Source organism: Papio anubis, chromosome 3 (genome assembly GCF_008728515.1).
Source record: "Papio anubis isolate 15944 chromosome 3, Panubis1.0, whole genome shotgun sequence".
NCBI classification, from domain to species: domain Eukaryota; kingdom Metazoa; phylum Chordata; class Mammalia; order Primates; family Cercopithecidae; genus Papio; species Papio anubis.
Genome location: NC_044978.1, coordinates 56,280,978 through 56,288,798, shown reverse-complemented (window position 1 = coordinate 56,288,798; position 7,821 = coordinate 56,280,978).

Below are 7,821 nucleotides of genomic sequence, written 5' to 3'. Positions count from 1 at the left end.
CTATATTTTCCAGGTACTCTAACAATGTATTATAGAAGTAATACATGGGATACAAGTAAACTGCCTCAGGTAAGCAAAGTCATAAGAGATATATGACAACGTAATACTGAAATGAAGTTGTTAACAAAACATCCATCAGCATGGTACACTAAGTTAATTAGAAAAGCACTCCCACAGTCTGAATGCAAACATATAGGTACTGTGGATAAAATCTAATATAAAAATGTTTCAAAAAACATAGCTGAATTCAAAAAGAAAAAGAAAAAGGGAATTTAAAAAAAAAAAAAGAAGAAGAAGTAAAGAAGTAAGAGGAAAAACAAAATTAGCACAGGCCAGAAGTACAGGGGAAACTGAAAGCCTCTGCTGTGAGAAGGAGCTGATGGTCTGAGAAGATCTGAGTTCATGCATCAGTCTTAGAAGTCCCTGAATTGTGTTTTAATGTGCTCATAAAGATGGGAAGCACTACCTTGAACGAGCATGAGGTGGTAGGCTGAATCTGAGATACTTATATCATGCTCCAAAGTGGTATTTTCCTGATTTAAAAAAAAAAATTTAAAAGGTGTAAAAACTACTTCGATGGCTTCTCCTGCTTCTTACTGAGGAGAGTAGGTGTTTAAAAATATACCTGAAAAAATTTACTTCTTGATCCATGCACAGTGTGAAGTCTGAATTTGAAATATATTTTTGATGCTGAAATCTTAATCTATGAAATTAAAATAAAATCAGTATGGGAAAAGTGAGACAACTAAGGACTTCAGCAAAAAGAAAAAAGAAAAAAAAAAAACTTTTTACCAAAGCTCTTTAAATCCAAAGAACAAAAGGTTACCTAAAGTAAAATATCAAAATATATATATATACACACACATATATATCTATATATATATGTGTGTGTATATATATATATATCTCAACATCTACTTTAAGGAATGAAACACTAGGAGAGTTTGTCATTAGACATAGCCATCAGGTTATTTAAAGATCCCATGACTCTAAATTGTAAAAAACATGAGATTATGAAATAAATATGTTTTAAGTAATTAGTAAGAAATAGATACCTTAAAGAAAAAAGACACTGGCCGGGCGCGGTGGCTCAAGCCTGTAATCCCAGCACTTTGGGAGGCCGAGGCGGGTGGATCACGAGGTCAGGAGATCGAGACCATCCTGGCTAACATGGTGAAACCCCATCTCTACTAAAAATACAAAAAACTAGCCGGGCGTGGTGGCGGGCGCCTGTAGTCCCAGCTACTCGGAGGCTGAGGCAGGAGAATGGCGTGAACCTGGGAGGCGGAGCTTGCAGTGAGCCGAGATCGCGCCACTGCACTCCAGCCTGGGTGACACAGCGCGAGACTCCGTCTCAAAAAAAAAAAAAAAAAAAAAAGAAAAAAAAAAAAAAGACACTATAAGAAAGTGATTTTTAAAATATGTAACTTCCAAAGTAAAAAATATATTTTTTATTAAAAATGAAATTCAATAGATAATTAAAATAATAGACTTATTTTGTGAAAGAAAAAGTGAGTGACCTGAATATTCCAAAAAACATAATCACCCAGAATAAATTACAGAAGGATAGAGATAGAAAACTGTTAAGACTGAAATACCATCATCTTTAGCAGAACAAAAATAAATAAATCTACAACCGATATATTCCTCTTCTGAACAGAATGTAATAGCTTTCAGTACTACTATTACCAAAAACAAAAGGAAAAGCCAAGCAAAGTGGAAAAAAAAAATTCTTAAAGAAAATCAGAAAGCTTCGAAGCTTGAAGGACCAGTGGGGCCAACATTCTGAAAAGAAGAATGTCATAGAAAATCAAGCTGACATTCTACATATACATTTCTCCAAGAGGTATTTACCAAAAATGGGCACAGCAAGAGATTGAAAATCCAGGTTTAGCTGAGACAGAACCACTACTGAGGAACAAAAAGACATCAGAAGAACTTTAAGCAGTCTCCAGTGCTAGAGATAAAATTGGAGATTTGAGCAGCATAAAACAAACTGTCAGATTTACCTTTATTGCTCAAAATCTGATGTGACAAGAGGTAGAAGGTTACAAAGCTAAGTTGAATGCATTCTGAAAGAAGGGTGCTTTCTAATATCAGTTAACACTGAAGACTCAAAGATTTATCTTTAGAGTCCAGCTAAGAAAAGGTCCCAGGGAATATTCCAGACTTTTGTTGCAATTTGTTGCAATTCCTAACTAGCTATACCCAAGGAAAATGGCTAAAGGGAGAGAAGAGAACCCTTAAGAAACATAACCTTAGGTCAATTCAGTTCAACCCTGATTAATTTAAGGTAACATTTTTTAAAACGCCATCTGCATATGTGAAAAATCTTTTCATCCTAATACTAAGATGCTATTTACCTTTTCCATTTTGTTGACATCTGCATTGATAGTGCAAAAGCAATGGCGGGTAAAAAAGTTGGGGTCATAACACAAATTAAAGCGCTAGCACCAAGCTGCACTAGCGCTCATATTGCACTCTGCTTCACAGCTTGGACCAACAATTAAAAACCCCACACAGTTTTTTAAAATGCCAATTTCACATATGACAAAGAAGTAAAAAGTATTAATTTTATTAAATCTTGACCATTAAAAATAAAATATATTTCCTGATGAGGATAATGTAATCATGAGTAAAGCAATTCTGCCCTTTTCTAAAAAATAGGGTATTAACTTCAGAGTCATGTGTGTTTTGGAATTGTAAGCTGGACTGGATACACTTTTTTCATGGGACATAACTGTTGAATGGAAACCTAAAATGAAGAGGACAAGTGAATGAAGCAGGAGCAATATTTGAAGAGATAATGACCAAATGTTTTTCTAAATTGGATATAATAAAGAATGTATCACCGGTAAGAGAAATAAAATAATAAAAAATGTGATTCATACAAAAGAAAGACAGTATAAAGACAGACAAAAGTGGAATAAGTAGAAAACATACAATTAGTCAATAGATATACATTTAAATATATCACTTCTTATATTTAATAGAAAGAAAATAAGTACTCCAATTAAATACAATATTTTCAAACTGAGATAAAAATTCCCATGTCTGCTGCTTTTAACAGACATGACCTAAAACTAAGAAAACAAAAAGATTGAATATAAAATGATGTTAAAAATAAAGCCATAAACAAGCACAAAAAGATGGTATGAAACAAAAAGAACAGAAAATGTAGATTCTAAGATTGAAATCATTAGTACATGCAAAGAAGGCCATATCATAATGATAACATGGTCAGTCCATAAAAAGACATAACAGTTATAATTATATTAGCACCTTGTAATATAGCTTTAAAATGCTGAACCAATAATTGGCAGTAATAAATGAAGAAATGGGTAAATTCAGAATAAAAGGATTCATAGTGATATATGATTGTCATACATATTGACATATGATAAATAACATCAACATATTGACATAAAAAGAAAGCTGTGCCCTACAATGACAGACTTTAATTCTTTTCAAGTGCACATAAAATAATTACCAAAATTGATAATTTTCTTGATTCTTTAGCAAGGCTTAATGTGTTTCAAAGATTTAAATTATTTAGAGAATATTCTCTGATCACAGTGAAATTAAGCAAGAAATCAGTACAAACTACTAACTAGAATATCCCCAAATGCCCTAAACAATGCATAGATTGAATAAGAAATCACTACAGAAATTTTGAAAAGTATTTTAACTGAAATCTAATTGAGATAGAACCTTTTCAGTTTTGTAAGACGCAGTTAAAGCAGAATTTAGAGAACACTCAGACCTTTAAAAACATATAAAAGAATGAAAGTTGAAAATAAATGATTTATCTATGCTTCCACTTCAAGATGACAGAAAAATAGCACAAAATCTTACCAAAGAAAACAGAAAGGAGGAATTAATAAATGTAAAAGTAAAATCAGGGAAATAGAAAACAAATGTACAATGCAGAAAGTCATCTAAGATTAAAGATTTATTTGAAATATGAATTTTTAACTACTTTTAATGAGTTATTTGCAGAACTAGTCCAGAAAATAGAAATAAAGAGACCAATATCAATTTAAATGAAGAGAACATTATAGATCCTGTAAACATTAAGAGATAACTTAAGAATATTGTAAACTTTAATAAGTTTGAAAATATAAATGAGATGGTCATATGCCTTGGAAAACACAACTTAGAAAAAAACTGGAATACCAGATTTAGCATGTTTAAAGAAATTGAATAATATAAATTTCCCCAAATTCATGTATAGCTTTTGTGCCATCCTAATCAGGATCCAAGTTGGTGCCTGTGTGGGTACTTGTGTGTCTACATAGAAGTTGGCAAACTGTTTCCAATGTATATATGGGAATGTAAAGAGCCAAGAGTAACAAAGACAATCTCAGGGCAGAAAGCTGGAGAACTTACATTACCAGGTATCAAGACTTATTGTTAACTACTGCAATTTACAAACTGTTTTATTGACAAGCCTAAAATATATTTTAAAAGTGTTTAAATAGGGTCTAGAAACAGATACCGTGCAAGGTCATATAATAATAAAGCAATGGCGCAATACATTAGGTAAGGAAGATAATTCCAAAAATGATGTTGAATCAACTAGGCAGTTACATTAAAAATGAATCTTAACACCTCATATCATAAACAAAACTCAACTGCAGATGGTCTATAGATCTAAATATAGAAGGTAAAGCAACAAGGATTTTATTAGAAAACACAGGCGATTATACTTCTGATCTTGGGTATCAATGATTTCTTATGAAAGAAAAAGAATAGTATAAAAAATGGTACCTTGGATTACATTAAAATTTATTTGGTCAAAATACACTATTGAGAATGACAAAAAGTCTGGGCTCACAACTTGTGGCTCTCAACTGTAATCCTAGCACTTTGCGAGGATTGCTTGAGTCCAGGAGTTCAGGAACAGCCTGGGCAACATAATGAGACCTCCAACTTCTCTACAAAAACTTTAAAAGTTAGCCAGGAGTGGTGGCTCACACCTGTGGCCTAGTCACTTGAGAGGCTGAGGAGAGACCATCACTTGAGCCTAGGAGGTTGAGGCTACAGTGAGCCATGATCGCATCACTGCAATCCAGCCTAGGCAAGACAGCAAGACCCTGTCTCAAAAAAAAAAAAAGACAAAAATATTTAATATTTGCATATTAAAATCAATGTCTTCAATATTTATGTTGTTGGATATATATCTGTTATATCCAACAAAAACATAAATGAAATAAAGACAAACTCTTAAAAATCAATAAAAAAAGTAGAACACAAAAGGGAAAAATATTTAGACTCTTCAATAAAAAATCCAAGTGACAAATTTATATATATGAAAAATGCTGAAATTCATTAGTCATAGTTATTAAAGAGATTCAAAGTAAAATAGGTTGAAATACCACTGTATATCCACCACCATAATATTAAAATGAAAAACGAACCTAATTTCAAGTGTTAGCAGGTGTATGGTGTATAGAGAAATTTGACCTCATATGCTGCTGATGGAAGTTCAAACTGGTAATATTTATAAAATAGTTAGGTTGTAGTTCTACAGCTTGACCCACACATGCAGTGCAATTGCATTATTACCATTCTACACACACACACACACACATATATATATAGACATTTAAAAACATATTTGTCAAAAGATATACAACATATATTCATAGTAGTAATATTTAATACAAATTTGGAAAATAACTCTAATGTCCATCAATAACTAAAAAATAGTGACATATTCATGCAATGGATTGCTATATGGCAAGGAGAATGAACTATTAAATCTTTGTGCTGCAATACGAATACATCTCACAAACAATGCTGAGGGAAAGAATCAAGACACACAAAAAGACAGGCTGTAGAGTTTCATACATATAAAAGAAGCAGCAGCAGCAATAGTAACCTCTGATGTAAGAAGTCAGGATAAAGATTATTCTGGAATTGACAGTGACTCCAAAAGAGTCAGCATAATGTGGAACACTTCTGGAATGCTGGGGAAGTTCTGTTTCTGCATCAGGTGGTGGCTCCACAGACGTGCTTTTTTTGTGTGAAAATTTGAGTCTAACATTTAAATGTGGTGTACTTTTTCTCAAAGTAAGTCATAGTTCAGTAAACATTTATACCAAATAACTTAAAGATAAAATGCAAGTTACAATTGATAAATATTCAAATTTGAAATCATATTATTTCAATAAATGTAATTTTATGCATTTATTTTTAAATTTTAAATATTAATGTGTATTTTACAAAATATTGCTATTTGCAATTTAAATGTTCAATGGTCATTTCCTTGTTAATGATTTTACGTGTCTTTAATGTTCTGTGTAGAGGATACATATACAATTTCACGATAATTTCAACTCTTGAGAGTTGCAAAATATTTCTTTTTTGGCTTTGTGTAACATTAGTGAATGTGTAACTCCAACCCATGAACTGCAATACCAAAAGAAAGAAGTTCTGCACTATTTATGTGATATGGCATTGTGCAAAACCTATTGCTCTGGTCCTTTCTAAAGGAAAGATTTGTCAAGTTAATTAATGTGTCTTCTATTTTTCCTTTGCACTTCTGCTACTCAAATCCTCCTTACGCTCAAGAGCAAAGTCCATCTCCAACAAAGGGAGCAGTCCAATCTATACATTTCATAATTAATGTGGTCACCTTTTTGGTTTAAAGCATAGGCCAAGAGATGTGGAGAATGTTTTTCTGGAACCTGAAAGGTGTAGCAAAGTATATGTTTAGTGCAATGGGTTGTCATATGGCAGCAGTGAGTGCTGCCTTCTGCCAGCAGATGTATGTGTTGGAGTGTGTTCACACAGGCTCCCAAGAACTGTTAAATTTTCAAAAATTTTGCAAGCCAATTTTTAACATAGACACTACTAGAAATGGGACTTTATAAACTTATATTTAAATAAATTATATTAAAAGTAAAGGAATATTCAAAATTCATCAATTCCTAAATACTTTAATACAGTTTGCTGCTTTCTATGCTCTTGAGATTATCTCATCTAACCGCTGAGATGGGGCTATCATATAATGGTGTGCTACTGTGCATCTCCTTCCACACTAGTAGCTTGAAATTAGCCATATTGGGAGAATTTACATTAAAAAAAAACCGGGCAAATACTATAAATCAGGGTTCGATTTACAGTTTTGTTGTCTAGACTTTAAAAAGTCATACAGAAAATGTTAATAACTTGCATTAAGCCTAAAAACGTGTCTTGTCTGTAGCCACTACCTTGCTAGTAGAAAAAAATTGGGAAAATATTATTCCATTATTCTAAACCTATTATCTGATTTGGCAAAGAAGTTGCTCACATCACTGATGAACAAGTGAAGTTCAAATACATGTCTGTGTCATTTCACTGCCTTATTAATGTAAATGAAAATATCAACCAACGTTCATGTCAAGACTACACTTGTTAGTGAATACACTGGTAAGCTGGCTTCATATACAGGAGTTCAGCAAAAGTCAATGAAAACATTCTGTGAAAAGCAATTGGCTATACAGAATTACAATAAATAATATTGAAATAATATTGAGTATTTTATTATTATTTGTAAGTTGTGTGTTATACAACTTTATATCAATAAAATGTATGATAAACATATTAGCATGTGTATATATACATATATACATATACATATACACATTTGTGTGTGTATCTATATAAACATATACATATATGCATTTTGGGAGCCTATTAATCATTTGCCATCATAACAATTAGAGACACCCAAGTGTTATCTAATAAATTAGATCTAATAATACTTTTTTGTGATTGTCATGTAAAGGACCTTCCAAAGTCATGGCCAAGAGAAGGATTCCTTTTGACAGGATC